Genomic DNA, 24357 nt, shown 5'->3' with positions numbered 1-24357 from the left:
TGGGTTAGCAGCTGGCAGGAGAAAGGTCTTGGTGCTGCGGGATGCTGGGAAGGCCCATCTCCATGTGAGCCTCTCTCTAATACACATGCCACCCAGTTCCTCCCATGAGCCTCTCTCTAACACAGTATACCACCCAGTTCCTCCCATGAGCCTCTCTCTAACACAGTATACCACCCAGTTCCTCCCATGAGCCTCTCTCTAACACAGTATACCACCCAGTTCCTCACATGAGCCTCTCTCTAACACAGCATGCCACCCAGTTCCTCTTTCCACATGCCCCTCCCTAAGAAAACATGTGAGTTCCTCCTCACTTCCCCGGGGTCACCACAGACTCTACACGCTTTGCAGAGCATAGGGTACAGCTAGGTCATGGACCCACAGGGTGAGCGCTGCGGAAAGCTGGGGAAATCAGACAGCCCTGGCAAGCCCGCACGTGCATCGCCATTCTTTCCTTCTCATCCGTAACCTTTTCAAACGGCATTTGCTTGAAATCCATCTTTTTGATGGGTTTAAATCAACACAACACACAAAAGCCACTAGGACTCAAATCCGTCATGCTCGCTGACGCTGCTGCTCCAGTTCCTGTCTGGAGAACAGAAGTCGGGGGAGGCTTGGCAGGAAAGCCGAGCCAGTGTTTACCAACAAGATGCAAAAAGAATCTGATTCCTCAGAGAACAGAGAAATGCAAACTAAAATCAAAAAGAGAAACCAAAATAAAATTGACAACATCTAGTACTAAAGAGTATGGAGACAGAATTATATGTTTGGGGTTGGCAAGCAAACTGTTATAGACACAGGAAGAAAGCTGGCAGTATCTATGAGATGCATGCACCTTAACTGTGGCTGTGCGTATGTGTGTGGTGCAAGTGTGTGTGCGTTTACATGGGTGTGGATGCATGTGTATAGGCACAGGTGTACCTGCACATGTGTGAACATGCATATAGAGACCTGAAGTTGACATGTCTTTCTTGACCTCTCTTGACTGTGTATTATTGAGCCAGGGTCTCCTACAGAACCCGTAGTTCATCAATCCCAGCTAGTCTAACTAACCAGCTTGCCTGGGGAGCCCCTATCTCCACTTCCTGAGTACTGAAATTAAAAGCGAGCCAATCACACCTGCCCCGCTTTTGTATGGGTTCTAGGACTCAAACACTGGTCCCCATGCTTCTGCAGTAAACACTTCATCAAATGAGCCATTCCTCCGTTCTAGACAGTTTTACTTTTGAAAGACTGTCCTATAAATAAAAATCAATGCACAAGGTTGCATGTTCAAATATAATAAAGGCTACACAGTGGCATGTCCCTATGAGAAGGGAGTCATGAGGAAGACGATACATCAGGCTGCGACACTGATGATCCCAAACCTAGTGCTACTAGAGATGGCACAGTGAGGTTGTGATATAATTTATTTGTTCTCTAAATATGAGAAAGGGAAATATGATTGTATACACACCCATGCACACACACACACACACACACACAGAGAGAGAGAGAGAGAGAGAGAGAGAGAGAGAGAGAGAGAGAGAGAGAGAGAGAGGAGAGAAGAAGTTCATGCTGGTCTGAAACCACTATAGAAAAAGGCTGCCCTCTAATGTGTATGATGACATGCTCAACAGGAGCTAATTTATGTAAATCTGCTGTTAAAATACACAAATCCTTAGAGCTTCTGGTGCCCTCAACATCTAGAGACACTGTTTGTATTGCTTTCCAGCTGTGACAGAAGGTTGACAGACACAGCCTTAGGTCTCAGTGTGGGAAGGTAGGAAGAAAGACGCTGGCAGGTCCCCATATTCCATACTGCCCCTCTGAACACACAGCCTGCCCCCAGCTGGTGTGCACTTTTGCACATCAGTCCTCTCAGCTCGCTGACATCTCATCTGAAGAGGAAACTCAAGACAGAGAGCGCAACACCAAGTGTGGAGGCGGGGCAACGACAGGGACACCACCTTCCCTGCTGCTTGTGTTTGTCCAGTACCCTGAGGACGTGCAGGGGGTCCTCTCTGGTCCTGGGGGATTTGCACAAGCCTTAAGTTAGCAACCTCCCAGCAGGAAGTGCAGTCGACAGTGACCACGAAAGCGTGGAAAGTTCAGTCTCAGCTGAGAGAGTCAGCAGCCCAGCAGGATTGGAGGTGCTAGACAGTCTCCTGTGACTCACTGGAAAGCTGGACAACTAACGGGCAAGTCCCCAGAGAGCGCTTTATCCCACCACAGAGACACTTGCTCAGTCATGTCCGCTGCTGCTCTATTCACAATACCCAGAAACTGCAAACAACCTGGACGTCCCACAACAGAAGACTAGATAAAGAAAATGTGGTAGCTTACACAAAGGAGTATCACTCAACCATTAAACAAAACCATGAAATTCACAGGTAAATAGATAGGATTGAAAAAAATCATCCTGAATAAGCTATCTCAGACCCAGAAAGACAAATACGCTATATATTCACTTACATGTGGGTATTAGTTGTTAAGTCAATGACAACCAAGCTACGATCCATAGAACCACAGAGGTACAGTTTAGTAAAAGGGACATGGGGTGGGGGAGGGGCGGACGGACAGAGAGATGTCCCTAGGAAAAGGAAGGTTGAGGAAGACACAGAGTGTCAACCTCTGGCCTCCACAGGTGCACACATATGCCCATGCGTGCACACACGCGCGTGCGCACACACACACATACACAGCACCTTAGAAGACACTGGCAAGGTCTGAGGATGCAGCAGTGGTAATGAACTCCCCCTGCTTCCACTAGAACTTGAACCTGAAAGTACAGACACTTCGGGCTGGCACAGCATACGGTTAAGTTCCTGTCCCCCAACCTTGCAAGCTGTCCTGTCTGGCCCAGGTTAGAAGGACTCGTGCTAACAACCAGCATCTAGAAAGCATCTGCCAACTAGATCTTACTTTACAACTAGATTTTATCATGTGGTCTTTGCTAATAGTCACGTGAGATGTACGCTTCAGAGACATTAATGGTTTACCCATAGTCAGAAATAAGAAACTGGGTAGCTAAAATTCAGAGACTGGGATGTAACTATGCCACCACAGCGCCTCTTTAAAAAAGGACCCCCCCAACCCCACCCCATGTCACCGCTGATGCTGAGAACAAGGGCCGAGATGTGTCCCTGGGAACCATCTGGACTGGGGTGGGATGAATCTGTACCTAACTAGATGTAAGGGAGCAGCCACGAGAGCAGACAGAATAGCAGTCTTCAAGGAAGAGATGTAAGGAGCATCTGTGGTCTGTGGAATCCAGGGCAGCTCTGGACAGTGACAGTTGCGGGGGCCTGTGGGACACTGAGCCATCCTGGGAGCAGAGGGTAGGCCTGCAAGGCACACAAAGAACCTGCAGGCATAGTGGCTTTGCGGACTGGCGGAAACAAAAGAGGAGCTTCTCAGGAGAGCTCTGTCGGTGCCAATCTGGTTTTCACCACTTCCTCTGTTGTAAAACACTCACCCTTATTGCTCTGAGGCTAATTAGCACTGTCCCCACACCACCCGAAAACCTGGCAACCTGGCTTTACTACTGCAACGTGAGAACTGGAAGGGGCCCCATCCAGGCCATCCTGAGCAGCAAAGACATGGAGGTCAAGCCAGAACGGGACAGCCTAGCTCCTGATTTGGGAGCGTGTGAGCTTCTTGACAGGTGTTTCCTAGCTGTTATACCACAGAGCCGCAGCAAAGTGAGAAGACGTACGTGGGCAGTAGATTTTGTCTTCTCTGTCTGAACAGCTCAAGTCTCAGTTTTGGGCAATGGTATCACTACCTGTAAGTGCACCACACCTGGCTTCAGCGTTGTGTTTTGCTTGTTTGGGGGTACAGGCTTTCACTATGTATCCCTGGCTGCCCTGGAACTTTCCCCCACATAGACCTGGCTGATGTTGAACTCAGATCCGCCTGTCTCTGCCCCCCAAGTGCTGGGATTAAAGGTGTGCACCACCACCACTGGCAACTTTGTATATTCTGACTTGATGCCTGTAATTATGATTACGCATGGTCCCGTCTGACCAATTGGTCAAATAAAACCTTGCTATTGCTGTTAGTGTCAGTAGCAGCAAGAATTCCAGTCACGGTGCATTTGGCATCATGAGGTAACGACCATAAAGAGACGGCCAAATATGGCTGAGAGATGCCGTCATTATTAGGTCATTTCTCTGACTCTTCAGAAGTTTTTGATGGGTTGGGTGGTACACACCTGAACTCCCAGTACTCAACAGGCAAGGGGCTCAGGTTTGAATGAAACTAGCCCGGGCAACAGAGTAAAACTCTAGTGAGAGAGAGAGATTTGATTTTAAATTATTTGCTATTAAACGACCAAGGAACTGTGTGTCAGATAACAGTAAAGAAAAATTCAAATAACTCAACAAGCTTTCATTGAATTATTAGACCGCAGGGCTCTGAGCTAAATATCAGGTTTTTCAAAATGAATAAGACAAATGACCAGAGCATAACAGTACAAGCAGTTAACTAAACACATGATGGGGGGAGGCGGCATCCTGTTACTTGGGATAGAGAGAGAAAGGGGGGTGCACTAAGGAGAAGGGGATGTCGGGTACCAGAAGGCACAGCTGGGCAGAGTTTTAGGTGGAGGTTTCTGCAGACCCGAGAGGAGCAGGCTTGGGAGTGGGAGCTCTGCCGCCAGGCAGGAAAGTCGCACAGCATGGGTGCAGCAGGAGCAAGAAGCTTAGCAGCACCAGAGGACAGGGTGGCTTGGGGGGCGGGGGAGGGAGGGGATACAATCAGGCGGCAGCAGAAAAGGTGCCGACGAAAAGGCGACTCCACTGCACAGGTTAAATGGCGAGAGCTGGTGCCCCGGGAGCACACGGAGTGGCAGAAAGGTCCGCAGACTTTCTCAATTGCAGTCACTCGGCTCGCTTCAACTACACTTAGATTAGACTCCAGAACCCAGCTTCAGATAAGTCAGAGGTGATAGGACTAAGAAGACAAACCAGGCAATGGCATCGACTAGAACATCTGGGGGGGGGGGGGTGCGCACACAGATCTCTGCGAGCCTCCTTAACTCTCGGCGGAAGTAAAAGCCTCCGCTATGCCTCATGGGTAAATATCTCGGGACCAAAGAGCATTATCTGTGAGACTGTTAAGACTGACTAATTTAGAGTCATTCCAAGTTGAATAGTTCTTTCTGGTCGATAGTTTAAATGAAGGCACACTGGGGGTTCATGGAAGCTCTAAGGTACCTGGGTACCCAGAGGAAATTGGGAGCTGCTTAGGGTTCGGTTAAACCATAGGATAAAGATCCTTGCCCTGCACCTGCATCCCCAGTAAACAGCTTCCTCTTCCACACCTACCTCCTTGGAAGACACTTCTTTTTGCTTATTTTGGTTTTTTGAGTCTTTCTATGTACCTCGGTCCAGGAACTTGATATGTAGACTAGGGTGGCCTCAAACTCACGGAGATCCTCTGGCCTCTGCCTTCAGAGGGCTGGGATTAAAGGCGTGTGCCATCTTGCCTGACCACATTTCTAACCCTAACTCTTTCTCGCTAGAGTTTCAGGTAAATATACATGTAGCTGAGTTCATGTTTTTCTGTCCACCCCAGATACCTCTCCTTAATGATCACACACCCATCTCCCTCAGGACTCTTCCACCTGGTATCTCACAAGCATCTCAAAAACAAAACAAAACAGGGTTTAAAACATTTGGGGGGGGGGGGGAATAGGAGTGGGGATGACTCCTAGCTCAGTAGTCCAGTGCATGCCGTGGAGGCTTGAATTTGACTCAGAACTGTCAAAAACTATGAAACATGATTACGTCACAGCTTTAGGTTACTTAAACCTTGCTTTAGAGGCTCTCGTGGCCATAAAAGGCCAGCTTCCCACCCAGTGACCCAAGCCAGATATCCAGCACTTTCTCAGGTTGGTCTGATTCCCATATCCAAACCCTATGGACTTATTTCTCCCCTTGAATCTCCTCTCTGTTTTGGTGTCTGATCCTCATCACTTCTTGCTGTTTGGCGGCAGGTGCTCCCCGTCCTCGCCCTCTGCCTCCCATGTCTCCTACACTGGCTACTCCAGCCTTCTGGTAGGTGAGGGAGATGCTGAAGCAGACATTCTGGCAGTTCCTGGAAGACAACAAGACCCACTCGTGTTCCCTACTGTCGTGATAGCGGCCTCAAATAATACAAAATCACCAATCCACTGTTCTCTGGGTTGAACGTCCAAAAGGAATCTGCCTGGGCCAAAATGAAACTCTGCTTTTGGAGCTTTGGGAGAAAACGTCTTCCTGCTTCTTCCAGCACCTAGGAGCTGCCCATCCTTGTGGCTGGTGACACTCTCCATCTTCAGTGAGCAGCCAGGTGTCTCCCACTCTGAGCCACTATGACTCACTTTCTGCTCTCCTCTTCCACCCTCGGGACCCTTTGGCTGCACTGCATAATCCACCCAGATGATACAGCATAATCTGTTTTAAGGTGATCTGCTAGCAACTGTCAGTCCACCCGCAATCTTAATTCTATGTCCAATTACCTCATAACACAACATAGTCATAGACATAACATAGTCACAGATTCAAAGGATTTGGACAGAGACATCTTTGAGGCAGTATGAGGTGGGAGCGTTAGTCTGCTGTCTACCACATCCAGCAAGTTCTTGGTATATGTTCTCAACAAATCGAAAGATATGCCCACAAGGAACTTGTACAAGAACGTGCATATCAGTACTGTTCACAATAGCCAAGAGAGGAAACAAGCCAAATACTCGTCTACCAATGGATTAAAAAAAATGTAGTATTCACAGTTGGTGAAATATTCTATAGCTATAAAATGAGGTGACATACTGATGCACTCCCCAGCATGGATGAACCTCAACAATATGAGGCCAGGTAAAGAAGCCAACAAGAAAGGACCATATATTATTCGGTTCCATTTCTGGATGTCTAGAATCAGCAATGTCTTAAAGACATAAAGTAGATTAGTAGCTAACTAGGGCTGGGAAGAAAGGAAATGGGAGAAAATGGAGATATTAATGAGCTGGGACTTTGTCTAGAGCAATAAATGCATTCAAAAATGGATTGTGGTAGTGGGTTTTTCTGGAATATGACTGTAAAGCACTGAATTGTACACTCTAAAGGGGTAAACCATGCTGCGAGTGAATATCTCAATAAGGCTTTTTACAAAACTTTTTAATTGTTTTTATTGAGCTGTATATTTTTCTCTGTTCTCCTCCCTTTCTTTTCCCCACTCGTTTACCCTCTCCCAAGGTCCCCATGCTCCTGATTTACTCAGGAGATCTTGTCTTTTTTTTTTTTTTTTTTACTTCCCATGTAGATTAGATCCATGTATGTCTCTCTTAGGGTTCTCATTGTTGTCTAGGTTCTCTGGGATTGTGATTTGTAGGCTGGCTTTCTTTGTGTTATGTCTAAAAGCCACTTACAAGTGAGTCCATATGATATTTGTCTTTCTGAGTCTGGATAACCACTCAATATGATGTTTTCTAGATCCATCCATTTGCCCGCAAATTTCAAGATGTCATTATTTTTTCCACTGTGCAGTACACCATTGTGTAAATGGACCACATTCTCCTTATCCATTCTTCAGTCAAGGGGCATTTAGATTGTTTCCATGTTCTGACTATGACAAACAATGCTACTATGAACATAGTTGAGCACACATCCTTGTGGTACGATTGAATATCCTTTGGGTATTATCCAAAAGTGATATTGCTGGGTCTTAAGGTAGGTTGTTTCCCAATTTTCTGAGAAATTGCCATACTGACATCCAAAGGGGCTGTACCAGTTTGTACTCCCACCAACAATGGAGGAGTGTTCCCTTTACCCCACATCCTCTCCAGCAAAAGTTGTTTTTGATCTTGGTCATTCTTACAGGTGTAAGATGGAATCTCAGAGTTGTTTTGATTTGCATTTCTCAAATGGCTAGAGATGTTGAGTTTTTCCTTAATTTCAGCTATTTTAGATTTGTCTGTTGAGAGTTCTCTGTTTAGGTCTGTACTCTATTTTTTATTGGATTTATTTGTTCTTTTGATGACCAATTTCTTGAGTTCTTTGTATATTTTGAAGGTTAGCCCTCTGTCCGATGTGTGGTTGGTAAAGATCTTTTCCCATTCTGTAGGTTGTTGCTTTGTCTTGTTGACCATGTCCTTTGCTTTACAGAAGCTTTTCAGTTTCAGGAGGTCTCATTTATTAATTGTTTCTCTCAGTGTCTGTGCTGCTGGAGTTCTATTTAGGAAGTGGTCTCCTGTGCCAATGAGTGCAAGTGTACTTTCTACTTTCTCTTCTATGAGGTTCAGTGTGGTTGGTTTTATGTTGAGGTCTTTGATCCATTTGGACTTGAGTTTTGTGCATGGTGACAGATATGGTCTATTTTCATTCTTCTACATGTTGATATCCAGCTATGCCAGCACCACTTGTTGAATATGCTTTCTTTTTTCCATTTTATATTTCTTGCTTCTTTGTCAAAAATCAGGTGTTCATAGGTGTGTGAATTGATATCTGGGTCTTTGATTTGGTTCCAGTGGTCCTCCTGTCTGTTTTTATGTCAATACCAGGCTGTTTTCAGTACTGTAGCTTTTAGTAGAGTTTGAAATCAGGGATTGTGATGCCTCCAGAAGTTCCTTTATTGAACAGGATTGTTTTGACTATCCTGGGTTTTTTTGCTTTCCCATATGTGTTTGAGTACTATTCTTTCAAGGTCTGTGAAGAACTTTGCTGGGATTTCGATGGGCATTGCATTGAATTTTTGGGATTGCTTAGGTAAACTATCATATCATCAGCAAATAGTGAGAGTTTGACTTCTTCTTTTCTGATTTGTAACCCCTTGATCTCCTTTTGTTGTCTTTCAATAAGGCTTTTTTAAAATAAAAAAAAATAAGTCCATCAGGAGATTTCACATCCTGATGTGTAAGACATAGAAACAAGGGGAGCCTCAATATTTATTCAATCACAGCTCTCTTAAAGGTTGTTTGTAAGTGACCAGCAAGGACTGAAACGTTCTAAATCAGCCAGAATATGAGGACAGCTGGCAGAGCCATGTGTCTGGCCTCTCAGACACCAGTCAATTTCATGCTCCAGAGGAAGCAGACATTGTCCCCTCCTGGGATGTGCCTGTTGCTTCCCAGGAAGCCATGAACTCAGCAACAATTAAACATACCGAGTGCTTTGATTGAAGACATTTGCTCCCTATCTCTCTCAAATCACCCCCCCACCCCGCCACCTATGGACCTTTCTCCTCCCTCCTTCTTCCCTCTCTCTATGTGAGTGAAAAAGCCCTAGACATTTCCTAGACACAGGACCATGGCATTCTCTCCTTGTCTTTCACAGGTCAGCAAACAACTTATTCATTTTGCTAAAAGCAAGCTTGCTGTAAGCCATCAATAACCAATTCGAAGCACACGTACAGCCTTGGGCCTAACATAGCCAATTCTTTTATTTAAAGCCTTTTTTATTTTTATTTTATGTTTTTCATAAAATAACTTTTAAAATTCTAAATCCACTGATCGACAACTATAAAATTAAAGCAAGAGTCTAGGATGTGGCTCAGTGGCAGGGTCTTTGCCTAACATGGATAAGAGCCAGGCCTCAATCTCCAGCACTGCACAGACACACACACACACACACACACACACACACGAAAGAGTAGGAGGGAGGGAGAGAATTAAAGCAAACCAACAGTCTTATATGTAGTGATATTATGTTTGTGCTTTAACAAATAAAGCTTGCCTGAAGGTAAAAGGGCAGAGCTAGTCACTAGTTAATCATAAAGGCTAGACAGTGGTGGCACAAACCTATAATCCCAGCACTTTGGAGGTGGAAGCAGGAAGATCAGGAGTTCAAGGCTATACTGGGCTACGCGAGATTTAACCAGTCTAAAAGAGAAACAGAGATCTTTAATCCCAACACTAGGGAGGTGGAGACAGGGAATGATATCCAGAGAGAAGAATATAGGTGAGAGGAGACAGGAGCTCAGCCCCTTTGGTCTGAGGATGCAGTAGAGGTAAGAGCTCCAGTGGCTGGCTGCTCTGTTTCTCTGATCTTTCGATTTTCACCCCCTAACTCCTGACTCTGGGTACTTATTACTAAGACCAATTAGAATTTGCACTACACTTATATTCCACAAGGAACAAGGATTTACCATGAAGAAGATTCCAACCAACTGCTTTCCATTTTCAAATATTCCGACAAGAGAAAATAGAAACAGGCTGCATCAAAGATGCAGCTGCATATTTATTTATTTGTGTGTGTGGGGGGGTGCGTGTACATGAGTGTACAGGTGGCACACCCATTGGCACCCCTGCAGAGGCCAGAGCAGGGCACAAGATGTCTTCCTGTATCACTCCATCTTAACTATCTTGAGGCAGAGTTAGCCAAAGTTCACATCTGGCTAACCAGAGAGCTCTTGGGACCCATCTGTCTTGGCTCCCAATACTCGGATTGTAGGCCTATCCACAGCCGTGCCTGGATTTCTATATGGATGCTGGGGATTCAAACTCAGGTCCTCATGTGTGCAATGCAAGTGTTCTCACTTATAGAGCATCTTCCCAAGCCCAAAGATACCTTTTAATAATAATTTTTAAAATTACATCATTTCCCCTTTCACTTTCCTCCCTCGAACCCCTTCACATGTACCCACACACACAAACTTTATATATATATATATATATATATATATATATATATATATATATATATATATATATATATAATCTGCTCAGTTTATATCATACCCCAAAGATACCTTTTTTAAAAATTAAAAATCCTTAAGGATGAATAAACCCTGTAATAAGCTTCTAGGGAAAGTTATAAAGATCATTCTTTCCAGAGGCTGGAGAGATGGCTCAGTGGTTAAGAACACTTATTGCTCTTCCAGAGGACCCGGGCTCTGTACCCAGCATCACATGGTGGCTCACAACACCTATAACTTCAGCTCCAGCTCCAGGGGACCCTCTTCTGACTTCTGTGGACATATGCAAATGCTCAGGCACAAACAGATGCACATAAAATAAAAGTTTAAACTCCCTTCCTAAATGAAAGGATGTGACTCATCACAACTAGCTAAATACAAAATACTATTTTATTATTATTATTTATGTACAGTGATCTGCCTGTATAGATGCCTGCAGGCCAGAAGAGGGCACCAGATCTCATTCCAGATGGTTGTGAGCCACCATGTGGTTGCTGGGAATTGAACTCAGAACCTCGGGAGGAGCAGTCAGTGCTCTTAACCTCTGGGCCATCTCTCCAGCCCACAAGATACTATCTTATGTAAAACAGACTTGTGCTTTTGATCTTATATCAAAATGCAGGACACAGACAAACCAGAGTTGGCAACAGGGTGTCTTAATTGCTTTTCTATTGCTGTGAAGAAACACCATAAGCAAGGCACCTTATAGAAGCAAGTTTATTGGAGGCTTACAGTTTCAGAGCATAAATCCATGACCATCATGGCAGGGAACATGGTAGCAAACAGGCAGGCATGGCACTAGGGCAGTAGCTGAGATCTTACATGTGGTCCATAAGCATGAGGCAGAGGGAGAACTAACTACGATTTGAAACCTCAAAGCCCACTCCCAGTGACACACTTCCTCCAACAACGCCACATCTCCAAATCCTTACCAAGCAGTTCACCAACTGGGCACCAAGCATTTAAAAACATGAGCCTATGGGGGCCATTGTCATTCAAACCACCATAAAAGAGGCTTTGTTCCTAAGAAAATATGTAGCACCTTTCTAGATCACTGTTATCTATGCACACCTGACCTACCCTGGAAGCCCACAACTCCATTATCCGTGTACATATGACCTACACTGTAAGCCCACGGCTCACTGTTATCTGTGTACATATGACCTACACTGTAAGTCACAGCTGTTATCTGTGTACATATGACCTACCCTGGAAGCCCACAGCTCACTGATAACTATGTCCATATGACCTACTCTGTAAGCCACATCTCACTGTTATCTGTGTACATATGACCTACACTGTAAACCCACAGCTCCACATTACCCTTGGATACCTGACCCACCCTGTAGCCCAAGGCAGAAACTGAGCTCCTATAAACAATCGGTAGGGCAGGCACAGGTGGAAGAAAGGGTGAAGAAGCTGGAAAGGGCACAGCTTGCACTAACTGCCCTTAAAGAAAAGTCCAGGAATTACCATGTAATAGTCACATGGATCAGTCACATGACTACACTCGTTGATAAGGGACCTGTCTTTATTATTTTTGGTAGTAAGGTGCCCCTTGAAAACTCAGGGTTTCCATTGTCTGGACAGAGGTGGAAAGGGTACTGAGGAACACCCTTATTTCTGCGGTCTTCTGCTCTGTTCGGGGCAGACTCTTCGGGAGCGCCCTTCCTTTTACAACAGCTTTAAAAGTTTGCAGGAAAATAGCTTTCTCAAACTTCATATACCCACAGACACTAAATACCTCCTCATTCTCTGCACTTCCAGTAAGCTTTCGTGTGCGGTCTCATACTCGAGATTATTCCGAGTCTCTACAGGTAAGTGCGGGACCAGTGGCTCACAAGTAAAACCGCAGAAACAAGTCAACAAGAAAATGAGTAAAAATTAAAAATCCCTTCCTTCCCATAAGTGCCTCAGCCTACTACACACCTGAGACTGTCCACACGTGACTGGAAGTCCCATCCCGTGAGCTCCTGCTGCCCCAATGAATCCCAGCTGATATGGGCAGGCCCAGCTATCCTAGAGGACCAGACTATCAGGCAATCTCCAGGGATAAAAGATGAAATCATTCTTTCCGAATGATTCATGTATAATTGAGAGGTTTTTCAATAGACCGGACTTTTAAGTTTAGATATGCTTAAATACTGCAAAGAATTCAATCCACACAGGGAAAAAATATGTAAGAAATCTGCTTTTCATGCTTCCTCAAAACAAAACCTCATATGTATAACTGGGGAGATGGCTCAGTGGGCAATATGCTCACCACACATGCATGAGGACCTGAATTTGAATCCCCAGTACCCACACAAAGCCTAGTGTAGTCATGTACATCTGTTATGGCTGTGTTCCTATGGAGAGATGAAAGAAGAAGCAGACAGACTCCCCAGAAGCTCCCAGCAGCCATCCTGGTGTATCTGGTGGTAAACAACAGAGAAATCCTATTCCAAATAAGAAGAAATACAAGGACTGAAGACCAAGGTTGTCCTCTGACCTGCACACATGGCAATGCACATTACCGCACACACACAGAGTAAACACATACCTACATGCAAGCACACATACACACATACCAGCACACTACATATGCATATTGACATACATACACACCAGCACACATATCAACAATATACCAACACACACACACACACACACACACACACACACACACACATACTGTGGTGGTTTGAAAGAAAATGGCCCCCAAAGGGAGTGGCACTATTAGGAGGTGTGGCCTTGTTGGAGGAAGTGTGCCACTGTTGGGGTGGGGCTTTGAGCTCTCTTTTCTCAAGCTCCACTCAGTGTGGCAGGCAGTCAACTTCTTGTTGCCTCTGAGTCAAAATATAGGACTCTTAGCTTCTGTACCACATCTGCCTACATACCTCCATGCTCCCCATCGTGGTGATAATGGATTGAACCTCTGAAGTCACCTCAATTAAATGTTTTTATTTATAAGAGTTGCCATGGTTATGGTGACTCTTCACAGCAATAAAAAAAAATCCTAAGAAACACACACAGAGAGAGAGAGAGAGGCACAGAGACAGAGAGGGAGAGATATCAGGTGTCCTACAAGTACTTCACAAAAGTCAACATTAAAAAAATGGGTTCAATGAGATGTACTTCAAAAATAATTTATAATTAAGAAGTGAACTTCTGCAGGAGGAGGGGAGGGAGCAGGAACTGGGGTTAGTATGAAATTTTTTTTAAAAAAAAAGACTTTAAAAAAAAAAAGGAGTGAACTTCTGAGCTTTCTCTTCCCCTGTGCTGTGGACCAATCTCAGAGCCTTATGCACTCTAGACAACAGCTCCCCCACTGAGCTACAGCCCAACCCTAGATATTTTTTACTGCCCACAGTTTGGGCTCTTGTCAGACTAATCTAAGGATACTATATAATGTCAACTATTAATAAACAAACCTACCTTCAAGCCTGTTAGTACTCCACCTGGGAAAGTCACTGCCAAATGAAACAGGGTCTTCATAAGAGCCCAGATCAGTCCCTGATATAGCTTAGACTTTTAGTGTTCTCCAAAGGGTTGTGTGTAAAAGGCGTGGTCCCTAGGGTGGCAGTGAGAATTAGTGGAACCCCCTTGTAATTTCCCCAAATGCAGGGAACTTGACTGTATAATTTTTGGCAGTAGGAGACTGTGTTCATGCTCTCCAATTAAAAAAGCAGTAATGGAGCCTTTACAGCATCCAGACTCATGAGAGGGTCTTGAGACACTGGAGGGTATGTCACTAGAGTAGACTGTGGGCTCTTGTCCCTTTTTTCTTCTCTTTCAGCCCTGGCTCATGCTAAGGGGAGGAGTTTTGCTTTCCCATACACTCCACACAGGCCCAAAGCAATGGGACTTGCCAAACATGAACTGGAACCCTCAAAACTGTGAGCCAAAATAACCCTTTCTGTTTATAAACTGATCATTCCTTGGGTAGTTCATTATAGCAGCAGGAAACTGACCCCACTGCCCCAGTTACAGTGACCCCATGAGCCACTCCCAGATTCACATTTCGCAAGTTATTCTCACACCTGGAGTTTGAACATACCCGTTGATTGACAGATCAATAACACTGTCTGCTAATGTAAAAGATTCTTACATAAGCACAGTTCCTAAAGCGGAAAGTCAAACTCCCAGCTAAAGTGCCATTGGGATTTATAAAGCAAAAATATTGCTCAAGAATAAATCTGATTTTTGAATTGCTGGGTTGATTGCAGCTGGCACAGCCAAAGTGGGGTGGAAGCTGATCTCAACAAAAATGTCTTTGAAATCTCCTGGAAATTCAGTCCAGCTTCAGAACACAGGGCAGCAAGTGCAGCCTCTGTCTGTGTGACTTCGGCTTTCTTCATTAAATTTTCCCTCCTTTCACAGTGGAGGCTACGAAGGTGGGGTGAAATTCCTATGAAGCCGCTAGTCTGTCACTTATCGCTGAAGTCCGCTCCCTGTCCACCACTGTCTATAGAAAGAAATAGCAGAAGAAAGCACCGGAAGGATTGTTACTGTTACTGTAAATTTCGCTGAATCTCTGTTTCCCTGAGGAGCCCACTAATGCAGCCATCATTGTCACTGCCTTTCAAATTGGTGTTAGAATCCTCGACAGACGTGTGGCATGGTGCCATCCACACAACATCCTGGAAAAGAACCACAGCGCTAGAGAACAGAACATAGCTGCCAGAGACTCACGTGGGAGGGAAGATGTAATGAGAGAGCACCCGAGGGATTCCTGAGGCCATGACAATACTCCACATCTGGATGGATCCGGATTCATCTCCTATTTGTAGCTCTGCGCTATAGTCATGCAAGATACCATCATCCGAGAAAGCAGAAGTACATGGAATGTATTCTTATGAACTGTATTTTAATATGCACTTATCTCACTGAAGAAGAATGACAAGACATCAATGGTGCAGGAAAACGAATGGAAAACAATGATGAAGAAAAGAGAAGTTAGTAGAATGTGAAATCATTCAGGGAAGAGAAGGCTGTTCGCGCTGACGTTTAGGAAACAGAAACAGAGAGAAGTGGGTACACACCGTCGAGGCAGAACCAAGAGTGTCTATAACTGTGGCTTGGGGCCTCATTTAAACAACTAGACAATGGAGTCAGTCAATCAAGCAACAATTCTGTTCCGGAGAAACTTGAGACGGGGGACCGCTGTTGGACTAGCCTATCCTCTTCTGAAGCACCGGAAACTGCCCCTGCACAGGAAGAACTTCCAAGGCTCGACCCCGGCCATGGAGTTTTGAGACAAATCAGTGAAGAAAACAGGTTTTAAAAAACCCAAACTGCTGAATCAGTAACCTTTATTCCATCATTTTTCTCGTGTATAAAAAACAGGTTCTGTAGTGAGGGGCTGCAGGCAGACCTGCTTTTCATCCTGCCCGGCTCCCGCATGGCTAGCTTAGCCCCGGAAATAACAACACATAAATTGTATTCATTTAAGCACTGCCTGGCCCATTATCTCTAGAGAGTTAGTTACTGACTAACTCTCATATCTTGATATTAACCCATTTCTAATAATCTGTATAGCACCACGAGGTGTGGCTTACCGGGAAAGATTCAGCATGTCTGACCTGGTGGCTGGCTCCATGGCGTCTGCCTCACAGCCCTCTTCCCAGCATTTTGTTCTGTTTTCTCCGCCTACCTAATTTTCTGTCCTATCAAGGGGCCAAGGCAGTCTCTTTATTGACCAATGAAAATAACACAATAGACAGATAACCCTCCTCCATCATTTCCCCTTTTTCTGTATAAACAAAAAAGAAAGGCTTTCATTTTAACATAGTAAAATTACACATAACAAAACAGTTATCAAGCAAGAATTACAGTCACAATATTTATAACTATATCTTTATCATAATAATGGAAAACTATAACTACGACTATCCATTCTTTAACTCCATCAAAGACTCCAGAAGGATATATTACCTAAGTAAACAAGAAGTAAGCAACTTCCAAAACTCTAGAAATGACAGAGACATCTCGCTGCCTGGACAGTCACCCAAAGTTCCTCTGTATCGTTGGGGCACCCATCTTCAGCCTTCAGGCCCATAATATCCAGAGACATTTCCATGAAGCAGGAAATTTCAAAGGCAATTCAGTCACTATCTGCTGTGTCCTGCAGAATGTCTCGCAGACTCTTTCATGAATCAGGAACCCCGAAAGATCATCTCACCTTTAGGCAAGTTCAGCAGTCCTCTCTCTGCAGGTTCTCTGTGTCCAGTTTATATAACAGTCCAGGCAAGAGCAGTTTCTTGCCCAAATGGCTAACCAACTCCATAAGGAGCCTCTTCGATGCCCATCTTCCTCTTGAAGTAGATTGGTGCTGCCAGGAGCAGACGTGTCTCATTGTCATGAAAGGTCCTAAGTTATTAAAACATTAAATGCCATGTTCTGTAGTCTTTGAAAGATATGAATGTCTATCTGAAATATATCTATGCACTTCTAGAAAATCAGACTAACATTACTACAAGCTAATATTATCCATTAACAACCTATATTTTTAATTATACATTGCATTTTTAAATAAACTACACAATCACAATACCTCAATCAAGATCAGAAACATATATACATATAACAAAATTGACCTTAAAATCCATAACAAAGCAAATTATTCATATCTATATCATATCCCCCTTTAAATGTAAAAGAACATTTATAAACAATATTTGGGAATATGGACGTAGTTATTTCTCTCCAAACTTCTTCCTGCTGTATAGGGGCGCAGTTAATCAGGTCTTTCATGGTATAAACTGTGTTAGATTCATCTCAGTTGGCAGTTGAGTAAAGTAATTTCTTTAGGGTGTTCATAGCAACCTTTCAGGAGGACGTGGTCTATCATACCACATTGGGATAGAAGCAATCCACAGGGTCTCATCCTCTGTGAAAACAAAAGAAGAACCTCCTTTCCAAAGTATCATATCCTTAGATCCAAATTCAGAAGTCAAGGTATTTTCAACATATCTATCTTGGATTAGTTTAGCAGCATTTATAAACAAATATCTTTTAGCAGCTGTTGCTCCTTCCTCAGCATTCAAACAATTCAAAGAGAGCATAATAGCATACAGTATCAAGATTCTCTGTGTATTTTCCATCTTTATGCAGCTTTATTTTTAACCTCTATTTCTTTTATTTTTACTTTTACTTTTTGACACAGGTTCTCTGTATATCTTTGTCCTGGAATAACTCTGTAGACCAGGCTGTCCTTGAACTCACAGAGATCTGTCTGTCTCTTCTCCCCAGTGCTGGGATTAAAGGTGTGTGCTACCACACCTTGAAGTCACAGAGGTCAACTACCTCTGCCCCTTAAAGTCTCAGAGGTCAACGTACCTCTGCCTCCCAGGCATTGGGATTAAAGGTGTGTTTTACCACACCCAACTACTCTCTTTTTACTTTAAGAACTTTAACTTTTATCCTGTATATATTTTTAACACACTGTAAACTCTTTAGAGGTTTTGTTCATCTTTGAACCTCTCTTTACTGTATCTCTATCTCTTTTTTGACTACATGAGTCTTTAAGGAGAAGATTAATCCTCTCCTTTAAAGCCGTGGCTTTGACGGCTAGATCCAGCTCATTCTTTAGCTTTCCAGCCTTGTGGCTGAGGTACCAGCCAGAGCTGTGTTCACTGCCGCCACAACTCTATGGCTTTTCAAGGTCCTTGGCAGCAAGCAAACTGGGACCACACTCAGTTGGACCGCCTGCCTGAAAGAGTCAGAATTTGCCCTGGCAGGACGGCCGGCATTTTAAAACAGCGCAGCTTTTTTCCTGCTACTGCTGAAAACCCGAAAAGCATGCATTCAGCTTTTCATCAACACTGTTTAAGTGCTTCGTGGCAGGACCTCTTAAAAGAGCTGCAAGTTTTTGCAACTAAAGCTGAGTCAGGAAGCCTCTCTTAGATGAGAGCATTTGCTTGTCTCTAGCAAGCAGAGCAGACCCGAGAAATTGCTGCTGCCAAGAAAACATGCTTTACTCTATTCTTTCCCATGCTTTCTCAGGCTTTCTGTGGATTCAGTTATCCACGTGGGCGCCATCTGTAGTGAGGGGCTGCAGGCAGACCTGCTTTTCATCCTGCCCGGCTCCCGCATGGCTAGCTTAGCCCCGGAAATAACAACACATAAATTGTATTCATTTAAGCACTGCCTGGCCCATTATCTCTAGAGAGTTAGTTACTGACTAACTCTCATATCTTGATATTAACCCATTTCTAATAATCTGTATAGCACCACGAGGTGTGGCTTACCGGGAAAGATTCAGCATGTCTGACCTGGTGGCTGGCTCCATGGCGTCTGCCTCACAGCCCTCTTCCCAGCATTTTGTTCTGTTTTCTCCGCCTACCTAATTTTCTGTCCTATCAAGGGGCCAAGGCAGTCTCTTTATTGACCAATGAAAATAACACAATAGACAGATAACCCTCCTCCATCAAGGTTCCCATTCTGAGTTGGTAAAGAAATACTCCATTTAAAAAGTATTTCCCACTCAATCTGCCATGCTTACGTTTTCTTTCAGGTAACAACAAGAATGCCTTGTCCATTTCATGATAACTGAATGCTGTCCACCAAAAGGCAGGTGAAGTGGGGGCAATAGGAAGGGAATTATTTCTTCTAAGACACGGCCTGGAACTCAGATGAATACATCCCCGGCACAGGCTCATTCTAAAGCCAACGGTGGCTTTTTACCTGCTAACATCAGTTCTTGTTTTCCTTATGAATGTCGAGTCAATAGGCCACAGCCTCTGGTTGTCATAGTAACTGCTAGTTCACACACCAACATGCTTTTCCTCAGAACACAGACTTGGACTGGCACTTTTCTGAAGTGTGTATTTTAGCACACGATGGACCTGGTGTCATTTCTCGTCACCTCCTTTGTCTCAGATAGGTTCGGTTTCAGGTAACTGAAGGCTGGGGCAAAAAGAGGCTCTCTGTGTATGGCCTAACGCTCTTGTGACTATTAGGTAAACCTCTGTGAAAGGTAAGAACAGAACTCTAGCTCCTATAAACCCAGAAACTAAAAATGTTGTCACACAGCATCTGAGGCTCCTGTAGAGATGTCATCGCTACGCTTTAAGCCACCAGATACACCCATCAATATATATGAAATGTATCTTCATTTAAGGCTTTCTTTGCCCTGTTACCATAAAAAAATATCCACGAAAGTGTTACCACATTGGAGCATTGAATTCAAAGTAACCTAAACCTAAATACGAAATAAGTCATTCATATTTGACTCCAGAATAAATTATTTTGCATCCCATTAAGGTGAAAGCTGTATTCTGAACATGGTTACCCAACAACTGTAGAATGAGAAGTCAGAATTGACTCTTGTACAAAAGATTTCCAAATGGCCTGAGAGAGTTTATAAAGCAAAACATACCTACTGTCACCTGTGCAGTGACTGAGAGAGCATGTAAACATATGTCACCTGTGCAGTGACTGAGAGAGCATGTAAACATATGTCATCTGTGCAGTGACTGAGAGAGCATGTAAACATATCTACTGTCACTCCTGTGTCATCTTTCTGTCATTATGATAAAATGCCTTTATCAGAAGTAACTTATGAAAGCAAGATTACAGAGTGGGTGGGTCCACATCTATCAACTCGGGCAGTTAAAACACGAGCTTGTCAGGCAATGGTGGTACATGCCTTTAATCCCAGCACTCACAAGGCAGAGACAGGTGGATCTCTGTGAGTTCAAGGCCAGTCTGGTCTACAGAGTGAGTCAGAACAGGCTCGAAGCTACTGAGAAACCCTGTCTCAAAACAAAACAAAACAAAACAAAACAAAACAAAACCACAATGCTTATACCCTCAAAATCATGAGGGTGTCAGACAGCCGTTAGCTTCTTCCCTGCCACCCACTCCAACAGCCACAGTACAGCTACTGTTGGGGTAGGCAAGGAGTCAGGGAGTCAGGAGAGGAGGCAGATTTCCAACTGAGAGACCTGAAACTTCAAATGTTCACCCTTTAGCAAGCAATCCTCAAAGTGTCTGCCACTGCTCCTACTGACCATCACTGCCTGCCACTGCCCCCTCTGCCTGTCACTGCCCCCTCTGCCTGTCACTGCCCCACTGCCTGTCACTGCCCCCTCTGCCTGTCACTGCTCCACTGCCTGGCTTAAAGCAAAGCAGCTCAGGACTTGTTGATCCTTTATTAAATAACAACCAATCCCCAACAGCTAGACCACAAAACCAAAGGATGAAACCAACATCAATAAAATATGGTCAAATTGTTTCTTCATGGCCCCAAATGGCAGGGCAGGTAAACCCACAACCGTAAAATCAGATTAGTCATTATCTGTGTCTACAGAACACAGCCTGATTCGGGTCACACAAGGCTACAAGACTCCATGAGCTGACAGGACTGAAAAGATGGCCAAGTTCCCACAAGTGATGTTGCACATGGACCCTGCATCCAAGAGCACACGTCTCTGGCATGCAACTTCCTTTCCTGCAGCAGTTCCCGCCAGTACACTTGTATATGAGCTGGTGGCCCCAAAACAAAGCCAAGTGTTGTGTTGTACCTGAGGCTCAGTTCACTCTGGACAGAATACAGCTTTCACCCTCGGTGGAAGATGCCAGACACAAAGATTCAGATGCTCTCCCAGCTGCATGCCACACCACTCCCCATGGCGTACTTTATTCTCTTTCACCCCAGGTAGAGCTCCCTTAACCTCTCCATCAGTCTGGATTGCATCTAGGGCTAGGAAGAACTTCCCTAACCCTAGGCGACATCTCTCAAGGATCAAGTTATTTCTCCAGTTTGGGGGTAAGCTCATTATATATTATGTCAGCGTCCTTTAATGATCAATTTTTAAAAATGCATATGTTTTTAAAAATGTAGATAAGTGTCAACTCAAAACGATCATGAACACTTGAACAGCAACAGGCAACACGTATTGGAATAAGGGCCTTCCTTTACCACTATATCGACAGTGTTTCTGTCAATAACCACTAGAGAGCAGGCTTTCAAAAGTACCTGTTCTTCTGAATCCATTAACATAGCATGATTTAAAAAAAAAAAAAAGTAGATCATGGGTTCCCAAAACACAGAAATGACAGGTTTTTGAAGAAACTGAATGTTAATCATCCTGCTTAATTACTACATATTATATAGCATCAAGCTGTATACTATGCTCCATACACAAACATATATACTATATGCCAATTAAAAACTGGAAAATTTTTACATTTCAAGAAGACACAGAGAAGTTGGGCCTCCTGTTCAGTATGGACAAGAATGTAAGATGAAACAGGCTGCTATAGGAAACAGTGTGGAAGTTTCTAGAACAACTAAAAACAGAGTTCATATGTGATATAGCAACCCCACTTCTGAGGACGTATCCAAAAGAACTGAGGAAGCCACCATGCCTGTGTTTACTGCAGTGTTGCTCACAACTGCCTGTAGTGATATTTCATTTGTATTTTAATCAGTAAAGTTTCCCTGAAGATCAGAGAGTAAAACAGCTGCCCTGGTCAGCCTTACAGACCAGGCAGTGGTGACACACACCTTTAATTCCTGTCACCACACTAGTTTGCCCTAGAAACCAGGCGGGGTAGCGGTGCAGGCCTTTAATCCCAGCCCTACAGGAGGACTATAAAACGGGAGGAGACAGCTCTCAGACTGTCTCATTCTGAGATTCCTGAAGGCAGGATCGCCATTTTGGAGTAGGGCAAGGTTAAGAGCCAGTGGTTGGCTGTTTTGCTTTTCCTACCTTCAGATTGAACCCCAATTTCTGTCTTCGGGTTTTTATTGATTGTGCTACAACTGCCAGTGTAAGACCTTGGTCACTATGGTGCAGTGTAAGATGTGCTTAAAGCTCATCAAAGGATGGCGGATATGATGCAGGAGGCACAAAGCCCCTGCCGACCCTGCCTAGCAGCCGGTGCCTGCTGGCCTGCTGGCTGGGAGCCTTTAGTTGACCTTGTAGTAAGAACATTACAATCTGTTACTTAAAGAGCCTTTTCCTCTCTGCACTCTCCACAAGGCAGAAAAAGAAGGCAAAAACAAGAGGCTGATTCCAGGTCCTGGGGAGGAAATGAAAACACCGGGCGGGAAGCCTCCCGCTGGGTCAAACTCCAGGTGAAGGAAAATGCTCCCAGTTTTGTGCTTTGTCTTCCAGATCCTACACCCTCTATCAGCCTTGGAAGCTGGCTTAGCTTGCGGATAGAGAAGGGATGAAGCCTTTGGATGACTGCATTGTTCTCGGTTCTACTGTTTTACGACTTTCCCAGTGCTGATGCCAGGCCTGAGAAACAAATGTTCCAGATAACTGTGCCGGGGCTGGACGCCTTGGAGTCCCCAGCACCATTTGGAAAATAAGTGTGGGGTACATGGCACTCCTATAACCCTGATGGGGACAGACTCTTTATGGGGGTGTTGAGACAGGTCTGACTGTGACCAGTCTGTTCACCGTGGCCCCACTAACTGAAATGTCCTAAGACGTCCAATGTCCCCGTAAACAGTTTGTCAACTATGAAGGAACACAGGTTGAACTATCAGGAGCTAGCATGTGGAGAACGGCTGAAATCATTTAGCTTGAAACTCTGTTCTAGTATGGCCAAAAACCAAAGCTTTGGAAAGAAATTATTTAATATTCTGCACCCTTTATGAATGAACTAGACAGAAATCTAGCACCAGTGATTTTCAGTAGGCTCTGGGCCAGCATTGCCAGCATTTCAATTCAGAAAATATCTCACTTAAAACATGTTAAAGATGCATTTTATGAAAGAAGCCGAATTTGCATATCTGGCCTTAACAAGACGACACAGGAACAGGAGAACTAAGGCTGGAACCGCCAGTACAAACCCTGCTCCTTGCTTTCCCATCTCTCTCCCGAAGAGGCAGCTTCTCCTCTCCTCTCTCCCCATCACTGTTTCTCTTTCTCTCTCTCTTTCTCTCTCTCTCTCTCTCTCTCTCTCTCTCTCTCTCTCTCTCTCTCTCCCCTCTTCCCCCTACTCTCCTTTCCCCTCTTCCCTTTCCCCTCCAAAACCCACTAAATAAATATTCACTTTCTCTGGGGAAAACAAAAAACAAAAACAAAATAACCCTGCTCCTTTAACAAACATACTTAAATATTTGTCAGACTTTTCCTTCTTCTAGTCTAGGTTACTGTTCATAAACTGTTCTCTGAACTGGAGTGCTAATTTATTCTCTTGTTCTATTCATGGAGTTGGATTGTCCTTGTCTTTTTGTGAGACTTGTCCTGCTCCCAGCTCATTGGGTAACCCCACCTGGACCTCAGAAACAGAGCAGCTGGTTTCCCATCTAAACACACAAGAAAGGGGGCATGGAGAGGTAGGAGGGCAGAGATGGGGGAGAGCAAGACCTTAAACTAAACTTACATTTTTACTGGCACCATCTAAAAACACACCTAAAAATGGCAGAAATCGGTCAACTGTCATGTGTTGGCAATTATTTTGTAGACCACATGAAAAGCTTTTCCTGTGTGCACACGAGGTAAGGACTCTGAAACACAGCACCTTTACTAGGAAGTGTGTAGCAAATTCTCCCTGTGAGGAAAAGCAGGAGCACTGGGGAGGACCTGACTGCATATGAGCTGCGACAGAAAAACAAAATCCCACGGTGGAAATCACACGGATCCCAAGAATCCTTCCCAGCAGCCAGTGGGCCACCACAGTGACCACAGTCCCAGTTCAGAGCAATTCTATAAATACCCCAGCTGCTCCCACAGTAGAGGTAGGCACTGTGAAGTAAAAAGA

General features: G+C 44.3%; 1 protein-coding gene across 1 annotated transcript in view; it reads right to left on the bottom strand.

Annotated features, from left to right (window-relative positions):
- Positions 1–24357, bottom strand: part of Gpr176 (G protein-coupled receptor 176) — a 105912-nt gene that overhangs the window by 32851 nt on the left and 48704 nt on the right. The window lies entirely within an intron of this gene.

This window comes from Myodes glareolus, chromosome 10 (assembly GCF_982192425.1).
Source record: "Myodes glareolus chromosome 10, mMyoGla1.1, whole genome shotgun sequence".
NCBI classification, from domain to species: Eukaryota; Metazoa; Chordata; class Mammalia; order Rodentia; family Cricetidae; genus Myodes; species Myodes glareolus.
This window is presented reverse-complemented; position numbering and strand designations above follow the sequence as displayed.